Consider the following 10,268-nt stretch of genomic DNA (forward strand, 5'->3'; position numbering starts at 1 on the left):
GATGTGTCCATAGCATAGCTGGCAGTGTTAGGGAAGCCTGAACAAAGGATGGGTGAGCTTGAGCAAAGGATGGGTGAGGGTTGCCTGATGAGCAGATGGGGGACAATACGAGAAAATAATCTGCCCAGAGCTGTTTTACAATGACTTTCTCCAATAAGGAGACATGATGGGTCCCCAAAACGGAGAGTCTGTGCAGATTAGACCACTCAAATGGGGGGATTTTAAGGGATCAGCAGTTATGGGAACTCAGGCAGAGATCCCAGTAATGACACTGTCTACAAAGAACTAAAAAAAAAAAAAAAAAAGAGTCTAAACTTCTGCCAAGCCCAAAGAGACTTAGTTTTAAACTTCCACATAGTCTAAAGGAAACTAAGGAGTAGATTATTGACATCAGGTAAGCAGTAACTTTCCTGCTCCCTTACCTCTTTTCTCTTCCTTGGCTTCTCCCCTAGAAAAGTATGTGAAGCCTAGGGCTGGTAGAAAAGAGGTGGGAAAGGAAGCAGTAGGTCACCCCATCGTGGGAGGAAATCACTGAGAAGATGTGACCGCTGGTTGACATGCAAGCTGGACCTGGGCAATCAGAGGCTCCTCACCTCTCCCTCCCCATCCTTGGAAAGTGGGTTCTGCTCACCATTCCCATAGTGGGAGTTAATTTCAAGGATGCAGCGTTGAGAGAGCAATGTGTTGCTGAGACCTCCTGGACGGTATATGTGACTGATTGTCCACATTAAGAACTCTATGTAAACTTTTAAGAATCTGGTAGGTGGGTGCCAAAGATCTACACATCTTGTGGCTGCCCAAGACAAGCCATGTATGTAAGTTCCCTTGCTTATTACCTACCACCTACCAATCTGGAGTACAGTAAGTTCCCTACATATGAACCTTCAAGTTGCGAACTTTCAAAGACGCAAACACGCGTTCGCATGTCCAACCATATAAGTTAGTTCACGTGTCTGGAGTACATTGTCACGTGTGTGCATCCTCTACAAGTGGTTGTGCTTTTGTGTACTTTACTGTAAGTACTGTATAGAGTACAGTAGTACAGTATCTTTATTTCAGGCCCAGGATGTCGGAAACAAGAGTAAAAGCAGCGGTGATATAGCTGGTACTGTTAAGAAGCACCAGGAATTGGAAGCCCAGAGAAAGGAAGGAGAGAGACAAGAGGAAGAAGAAGTAACTGAAGGCCTGAAGAGATTCACGATGCAGGAAATGGCAAGGGGATTTTCTTTATTTGAGGAGGCACTGTTAGTTTTTGAGGCACAGGACCCGAACGTAGAATGGTACACAAAGGTTGTAGCAATTGTTCAGAATGCAATCCAGTGCTACCGTGTCGTCTATGAAGAGAAAAAAAGAGCTACTACCCAGACATCACTGGATCATTTTTTTCAAGTGGGTAGATAGAATTGAATCCAGCAAGGAACCAGAACCTGTGCCATCCACGTTAGGCGTGAGTGAAATTGCAGCCTAGCCTCCGTCTCCTGTTGCTGAGGATCCTTCAGCTCTACCATCTCCCCCCTCCTCTCCCTCCTGCAGTCAGTAACTCTTCTTGCCTGTTCACTCGATGCCAGCTGTTGTACTGTACTACTGTACTTTTCAAGGAACTCTATTGTAAGATTAAAAATGGTTTCTTTGTTTTTTGTTTGTTTTCTATGTCTTATTTGTGTGAAAAGTATTATAAACTTATTACAGTACAGTACTATATAGCCGATTGCGTTAGTTGGGTACCTAGGCTAACTTTGTTAAACTCACGAACAAACTGGACTCAGAATGGAACTCGTTCTTATGTAGGGACTTACTGTAGTGTGCGCCTCTGTTTTCAGTCTCTTTTTGCCCTCTGTGTATGGGGGCAAGATTCAGGTTTCACCCAGGAAGCTCCTGAGGTTTTGAACCAACACCCATCCTTCTGATAGAGGAGAGGAGATTTAATTTTGGATACCTTTATCATGTTGAAGTGAACATATACATTCCTGAAACAAGACTATTGTTTGGACTGCTAGTAACCCATGTATGTATGTCTTACTCATGTGTACGCATCATCCAAGCGGGAGTAGCCAAGGTATGGAGACTACCTGAGATTTCACTTAGTGGCAGAGGAAGAACACATCCCACAGAATGAGACCGAATGCACAGTTGGAGAGCAGGGGCAACTTCATTGCCTCTGCGAGTCCCACTTAGTCAATCTGCTAGTTACATTTGTGCCTGGCTTTGTACCAAGTGTTTGAGTAATAGTTGCTACCGTTTTTGAGCACTAACCACGTGGTAGATGCACTGTGTTCTGTCTGCCTCCAGCACACTTTTCCCGACCCAATCTACTTGCCGTATTTATTATCATACATCCGCCCCCTCATCAAAATAAAAGGCCCTTATTTTCTACCCCAAAGATCCCTGAAACTCCCTAATCTAGCACTTACTAGAGATTTTTTTTTTCTTTTTGGTTTAAACAATTCCCTGTTTAATTGTCCATCTTCTCCAATAAACTGTAAAAAGTGTGAGGACAGGTCTTCCTGGGCTGGTGACTGATATTCAGGAAGGTATTTTCAGAATTTTCTCAGTTAATTATCATAACAATCTAAGATGTTATTGTGCAAGTGAGAAAGGTGAAGTTCAGAGGTCATAATGTGCCTAAATTCAATCACTTCTGGTGGGTGATGGAATCAGAATGCACACCTTAGATTGGGGTTGGTCTCCTTCCTGCCAAAGAATGTGAGAATTTATATGGTCCACTCTCCTCTGACAAAAATGACTTGGTTGCTGTCTAAACATCTCTCGGCATTGAAAAACTGAAGATTTTAAGAACAACACAAGTAACCGTAAAGGATTCTACCCATTGAATGTATCATGTTACCTTAAATCATAACGCAGAATCCCAGTAGCTCTTTTTAAAAATGCCAGGGTATTAAAAATTAAATGTAAATTCAATAATTTGTTGGTCATTACTGTCTGTTTAACTCTTTTTTATTAAAGAGCTAAATGTTTTCATGTTTTGTACATTTTAAGTCAAAATAGAATATACATTCATTCCTCATCCTAATTCAAAAGTTTAACAAAATTCCTTGGGGTTTTTTTCTGTATCAGTGTGAATATCAAAGCAAAACTGCACAGTAAAAGAAAAGTAAATGCTTCTGAAAGCTTTTCTCTTCCAAGTTCTCATGATTTAAACATTTTACAGCACTGACACTTAAAGTGAACATTTTTTAGACTGAATTCAATTTAGAACTCATTTTCTTATGCCATTCATGCTCAGGCCACTGTGCCAGGTACTGCAGGAAACAAAAAAGTAAATAATCTGTGGATTCTCTGCCCTCAAGAAGTTTATGATTTGGTGAAGACAACAAAAAGTGAAGTGTTGCAGAAAGAGAAAATGAAGAGTTCAGGAAGCAAGGGGAAAAACAAGGAGAGGAAGAAATTGTAAAAGAAACAATAGAACAAAACTTCTTAGAGTTGAGTCAGGACAAGACTTTTTTTTTTTTTTTTTTTGGACAAGACTTTTGATTGAAAGCCCATTCAGCACAGAAGAAGAGAAAAGAAAAGCATCATACTTGATGTGCTGGCTACCTTTTCTTTGTCTCACTATATTCACTCTCCACCATTTACCACTTTCTAACATGATGGATGATACCATCTGGTCCCCAGCCCTCGGGCTTTTGGGTGGGTTTTGCCACTGGGAGTCCCAGTTAGAGATGGAAGGGAGGAAGAAAGGTAGGCTCAGGGTGTTTGTCTGTGGGTCCCTCTATGTGGAGTCTCTTCAAACACAAGTCACTGCTGCTGTCAGGTCAGTTTTCTGTATGTGACTCCCTGGCCATCCCATCTTTCCTTGTCCCTTTGAGCTTAGGAGTGGTAACAGCTCTGTAATGACTGATCCTGAGTCATGGAAGCATCCCTTGAGACTCTTCCATATCTCCCTACCCAATACGTTTGTAAATATCCTCCAGATTAAATCCTCCTCAACATTTTTTATTAACTTGAGTGTGCCACTGTTGGAAGAGGTCATTGAGAGGACGTGACTGCAGGTTGACCGGAGAGCTGGAGCCAGGCAATCGAAGGTTCCTCATCCCCACACCTCCCCTGTCCTTGGAATGTATGTTCTGGCCACCATCCGCATCACTGGAGTCATTTCAAGGACAAAGACGCAACCTTGAGAGAGCAATGTGTTGTTGAGACCATCTGGACAGTACACGACTGAACCCAGTTAAGGACTCTAAATAAACTTTTAAGATTCTTGCGGGGGGTGGATGGGGAAATCTACATGTCTTATGGCTGCCAAGACAAGCCTTGTATGTAAGTTCCCTTATCAAACCTGCCACTTACCAGTCTGGAGTGGTCTGCCTCTTTCTTTGGTCTCACAAAGATGCAACCTTGAGAGAGCAATGTGTTGTTGAGACCATCTGGACAGTACACATGACTGAACCCAGTTAAGGACTCTAAATAAACTTTTAAGATTCTTGCGGGGGGTGGATGGGGAAATCTACATGTCTTATGGCTGCCAAGACAAGCCTTGTATGTAAGTTCCCTTATCAAACCTGCCACTTACCAGTCTGGAGTGGTCTGCCTCTTTCTTTGGTCTCTCCTTTCTCTCTGTGTACAGAGGCCAGTTTCAGATTTCACCTGGGGAACTCCTCTGGTTACACACAACAGCCATCTATTTTTATGGGGATCCTGACTGACAAACTGAGATCAATCATCATGACATTTCAAAATGTCAAGGAAAAAGAGAAGGACTTTAAAGCTTCTGGAAAGGAAAAAAACCTACAGTAGGTATCTACAAAGGAATGAAAGACAAATTGGCAAGAAGTCTCTTCAACAACACTTGCTGAGAGATGACAACAGAAAGATGCCTAAATATTAGTCTAAGGGAAAACTATTTTAAATCTGGAATTCCATTCCCAGTCAAGTTACTTTGAGGGCAAAATAAAAATATTTCGTACATTCAAAGATTATACCCTTCCTATCACATCTCTATGCACCCTTTCTAAGAATGAGACTCAAGGGAAATCTTGGTGAAAACCAAGAAAGAAGATAAAAAATTCAAAATACTGTGGGAATAAACTAAGAGTATGATTAAAATTTATCCTGTAATGATAATTTGTGTAGAGGTCTAAAAGAAAACTGTTGTAAATTGCAAAAGATAGTCAGAAGGTTCCATGAAGAAAGTCCTCATGAAAAAAAAAAATGGAGTGGATTATAAGCAGTAGAGAGAATAATCAGAGGGCTGAAAACTGGCAATATTAGTGAAGTTAGTGAATTATTTTGTCAGGAAGAAAATGAAAGACAATTAGAAACTTATGGGAAAATTAAATAGAAAGTTGTATCAGAAGTCATGGTCCGGGCTTCCCTGGTGGCGCAGTGGTTGCGCGTCCGCCTGCCGATGCAGGGGAACCGGGTCCGCGCCCCGGTCTGGGAGGATCCCACATGCCGCGGAGCGGCTGGGCCGGTGAGCCGTGGCCGCTGGGCCTGCGCGTCCGGAGCCTGTGCTCCGCAACGGGAGAGGCCACAACAAAGGGAGGCCCGCAGACCACAAAAAAAAAAAAACAAACAAAAAAAAAACAAAAAAAGAAGTCATGGTCCAAATATGAAGGAAATAAGAGGCATTACATGAATTAACAACATATGAGATAAAACATTAGTGAATCAGTTTGGTCTGGATAGTAGAAACATTCTCCTCGGAAGGGAAGTGAGGTGACATCAAAGGTAGGAGCACTATTAGTTTCACTGTACATAACTGAGAGTCTAGGTGTACTTTCGAAAGTTGATAAAAAAGATTAAAAGAAATCAAAAAATTGGGAGGGGGATAAGAATATGGAAAACAAGGTAAATAAGTTAAAATGTAGTCTTTCATGGCAGGAACCAAGATTAATATCTTAAGTTTATAGCTCAAAAAACAAAATAGCTAATATCTAGAAGGGCTAGTATACAAATATTAAAAAGCTGTTACCTTTAGGCATTGGGATGGTTGCAGGAGGGTGGTGCCTAGCAAGATAAGGAGGGGCAAAGACTGTTGCTTTTCATGAAGACTTCTTTTGTATGATTTTTAAATCATTATCATATGCTCATATTGTACGGTTATATTACCTTGACACAAAATGAAATGAAAACCTTTGAAAGGTGTATACAAAGAAATACAACAAGACACATGATGTTATAAAGTGAAAGACAAATGGTAAAATATATTTGAGGAATACAAGAGGGAGAGGTCATTCTGGGCTAAGAGAACTAGAGAAACCTTCATAAAAGAGGTAGTTTTAAATCAAGGTATATTTTTGAGAAGAGAAATTTTAAGATCAAGCCATTTTAATTGTGTGTGTGTGTGTGTGTGTACATAGTGAGTTGTGCATGTATTAATCACACTAACAAAAACTATTGCCTTGAGAAAGAAGTCAACAATGTGCTTTCCTTCGGTCAGAGATAGCTGTAAAAACCAAATGAAATTAAATTCTAGTGAAATAATTATAAATAATCAGTTTTGCACCTCTAACACCTAGCAAGTTGAGTGACATAGAGTGGACGCTTGGTAAATACAGGTGAGGCTATTAGCTAATAAGTGAATGAATGAATCACAAGTGATTAAGGAATTACATTAGGAAAGCATGCACATCTGCAGCAGGAAAGTCATGGCTTGATATATAAAATACATCAACATACAATATGACAAATGTGTCGTAGAGTGGAAAAAGCCCCCACGATGAATGCCAAAGCTATAGGACAAGGCCATTATCAGGTTCGTGTTCTATAAATCATCGAGTGTACATGAGGCTCAGTAAAAACAGAGATATGCGATGAACTGCTTGTTTCTGGTCTTCGTACTCACATCATTTCAGATACAAATTGGAGAGAGGTTTAAGGTAAGGAAACAAGCAACCATGTTGAGGAAGTCCAGATTTAGTATCCAAGATACAAAAACAAAACAAAACAAGAACAGAACTGAATTGTAGGCATAGGCAGTCAATTAGAATTTGGCTGTCTTCTCATGATCATGGCTACCTGAGGGTCTCCCAGACATAATTAAGTAAAATAAGTCAGGAAGTATTGCTCTCTGCATTTCTCCCTTTTCAACTATAGGTTTTGCAGTTTGGAGGAAAGAACGCTTAACTTGATAACTTTAACCAGGTCTTTCCCAGGCTGGAAACACAAGTACCTGTTCACTAGCATATTTCCAGACTATATAGTTCTTGGCCCAGAGCAGGTGCATTACTGATAACTTTTTAAGAGGAACAGAAAAACAAATGCTGAAATTCTGACTTATTAATTCACTTAAAAATTGATCTCAGTGTTCTCTGAACACCTTCAATGATGGTGAATTCACACTGGCTGGAGAAAAGGAGATTCTATTTGTTGATAGTGATACATGGGTCATATCCCTCTTATATGCTGGCCCCAGATCCAAATTACTGCCCCAGATGTGACCTCAGTAGTACAAAATAACAGGGCACTGCTCCCTGCCTTTTTTTTTGAACTCTGTGTATCTACTGAGTGAATTGACTTTTTGATCAGTCATGCCAAGGGGTTTATTCATATTGAATTTATAATTATTTCTCATACTTTTACATGTATGCATATTAAATCATATATTTCTCATTTTGTATTTATGAATTTTGAAAACCAAATAAAATAGTTTATGTTTATCTATGTTATATTTCTGGAGGGGGATATTTTCCATTTAAAAAATGTTGGTATATCTTGCATACAGTAAAATTTGCTTTCTTTACTGTACAGTTCTTTGAGTTTTGAAAAATTTATACAGCCATTTAACCACTATCACAATTCAGATAAAGAACAGTTTTATTGCTCCAAAATACTCCCCAGTGCAGTTTTGTAGTCAACCATTCTCCCACTCTCATGTCTGGCAATCACTGATCTGTTTTCTGTTCCTATAATTTTGCCTTTGCAAGAATGTCATTTCAATGAAATCATACAGTATGTAGTCTTTTGACTATGGCTTCTTTCATTCAGTAGAATTCATTGGAGATGCAATTATATTGTTGTGTGTCTCAAGTGCATTTGTTTCTTTTTACTATTGAGTAGTATTCCATCTTACAGATATACAGGGGGCTTATCTATTCCCCAGCTGAGAGACACTTGAATTGTTTCTGGTTTTTGGCAATTAACAGATAAAGCTGCTCTAAACATCTGGGTGCATCTTTTTGTTTAAACATAGGTTTTCATTCACTTGGGTTAATATCTGGTAATGGAATTTCTAAGTTGTATGGTAAGCGTATGTTGAACTTTATAAGGAACTGTCAAAATATTTCCCAAAAGTGATTGTATTTTTTGCATTTCTCTGAGAAATGTTTGAGAGTCCCACTTACTCTACATCCTCATCAGTACTTGATGTTGTCAGATTTTTTAAAATTAGATTTGATTCTAATAGTTATATAGTTGTATTTTATTGTGGTTTTAATTTGCACTTCTCTAGTGACTATTGATGTTGAGCATCTTTTCATGTACTTGGTTGCAATATGAATTGTCTACTCAAATATCTCCCCATTTTCAATTTGGTTGTTTGTTTTATTATTGAATTTTGAGAGTTCTTTATATAATCTGGCTACAAATTCTTTATTAGAAATACTATTTGCAAATGTTTTCTCCCTCTCTATGGCTTGTCTTTTCATTCTGACACTGTATTTCAAAGAGTAGATGTTCTTAATTTTGATGAAGTCCAATTTATCAAATGTTTTCTTTATGGATTTTGCTTTGGATGTTTTATCTAAAAAATCATTGTTTACCTCAAGAACACAACAATTTTTTTTACATTTTCTTTTAGAAGTTTTATAGTTTTAGGTTTTACATTTAGGTCTCTGATCCATTTTGAGTTAATTTTTGTATAGACTGAGAGGTATGGATTGAGGTTCATAAAAAAAAAAATTTCCCCATTGTTATCTGATTGCCTCAGCACCATTTGTTGAACTGACTTTCCTTTCTCTATTGAATTGTCTTTGTACCTTCATAAAAAACTAATTGATACTATATGTGTGCATCTATTTCTGGACTCTCCATTCTGTTCCATTTATTTATATGTATTTCTTCTCACCAACATCGGACTGTCTTGACTTCTCTAGTTTTATAGTAAGTTTGGATATCAGGTAATGTGAAACTTCCAACTTTACACTTTTTTTCCAAAAAGTTTTTGACTACTCTAGTTTCTTTGCCTGTCTACATAAATTTTAGAATGTTTGTTGATTTCTTTAAAAAAATCTTCTTAGGATTCTGATTAGGATTCCATTAATTCTGTAGACCAGTTTGGAGAGAACTAATATAACAATTTTGAATATTCCATTGCTTGAACTGGCATATCACTCCATTTATTTAGATCCTCTTTGATTTCATTCATCAATATTTTATAGTTTTTAGCATACAGATCTTACACTTACTTTGTAATATTTGTACACATATATTTCATTTTTTGGTCCTATTGAAAATGGTACTTCAAAAAATTTAAACTTCTGATTATTCACTACTAGTATATAGAAATATTATTAAATTTTTATATTGACATTGTATTCTTCAACTTTAATACTCACTAATTGGTTTTAATAGCTTTTTAAAAGGTCTGAAATTTTCTATATCATGCCTATACAATCATGTCATTTGCAAGTAGAGATGGTGTATGTCTTTCCAATGTGTATACCTTATTTTTTCTTGCATCTCTACTACATATATTTTTATTTAGCCCATTGTTCTAGCCTGTGAAGAACTTTGGAATCATGAAAGTGTCATCTATTTTTTTCACCGTTGATCAGAAAGTTCACCAATTCCTCATCGTAGTTTTTATTTAAAAGTACTGAACCGGATAATTTTTGTAAACAAAACAAAACAAACCCACTTTTTGTCAGGAGAAATTTAAAGCATCTATAGATGTGGAAAAATAGTATAATGAACACCTCGCTCCCATCACAAAACTTCAAAGGTTATCAACACGTGGCCAATCTTGCTCCTTTAGTACCTCCACTGATTCCCTCTTTGTGTCCTTACCTTCCGGTTATTTTAAACAACATATTATTTTCAGATAGAGATTTGATAGTGAACTCCTCCACTATGCTATAAGCTATACAGAGTAGGGAATGATGTCTTATTTATAATTTTATATCCACTGTAAAGCTCAGCACATGGAATATATGTACAAGGTATTTTTGTTGAACTAAACTTTTTTTTTTTTTTTTTTTTTTTTTTTTTTGCGTTACGCGGGCCTCTCACTGTTGTGGCCTCTCCCGTTGCGGAGCACAGGCTCCAGACACGCAGGCTCAGCGGCCATGGCTCACGGGCCCAGCCGCTCT

The sequence above is a fragment of the Physeter macrocephalus genome, chromosome 16, assembly GCF_002837175.3.
Source record: "Physeter macrocephalus isolate SW-GA chromosome 16, ASM283717v5, whole genome shotgun sequence".
Taxonomy (NCBI): domain Eukaryota; kingdom Metazoa; phylum Chordata; class Mammalia; order Artiodactyla; family Physeteridae; genus Physeter; species Physeter macrocephalus.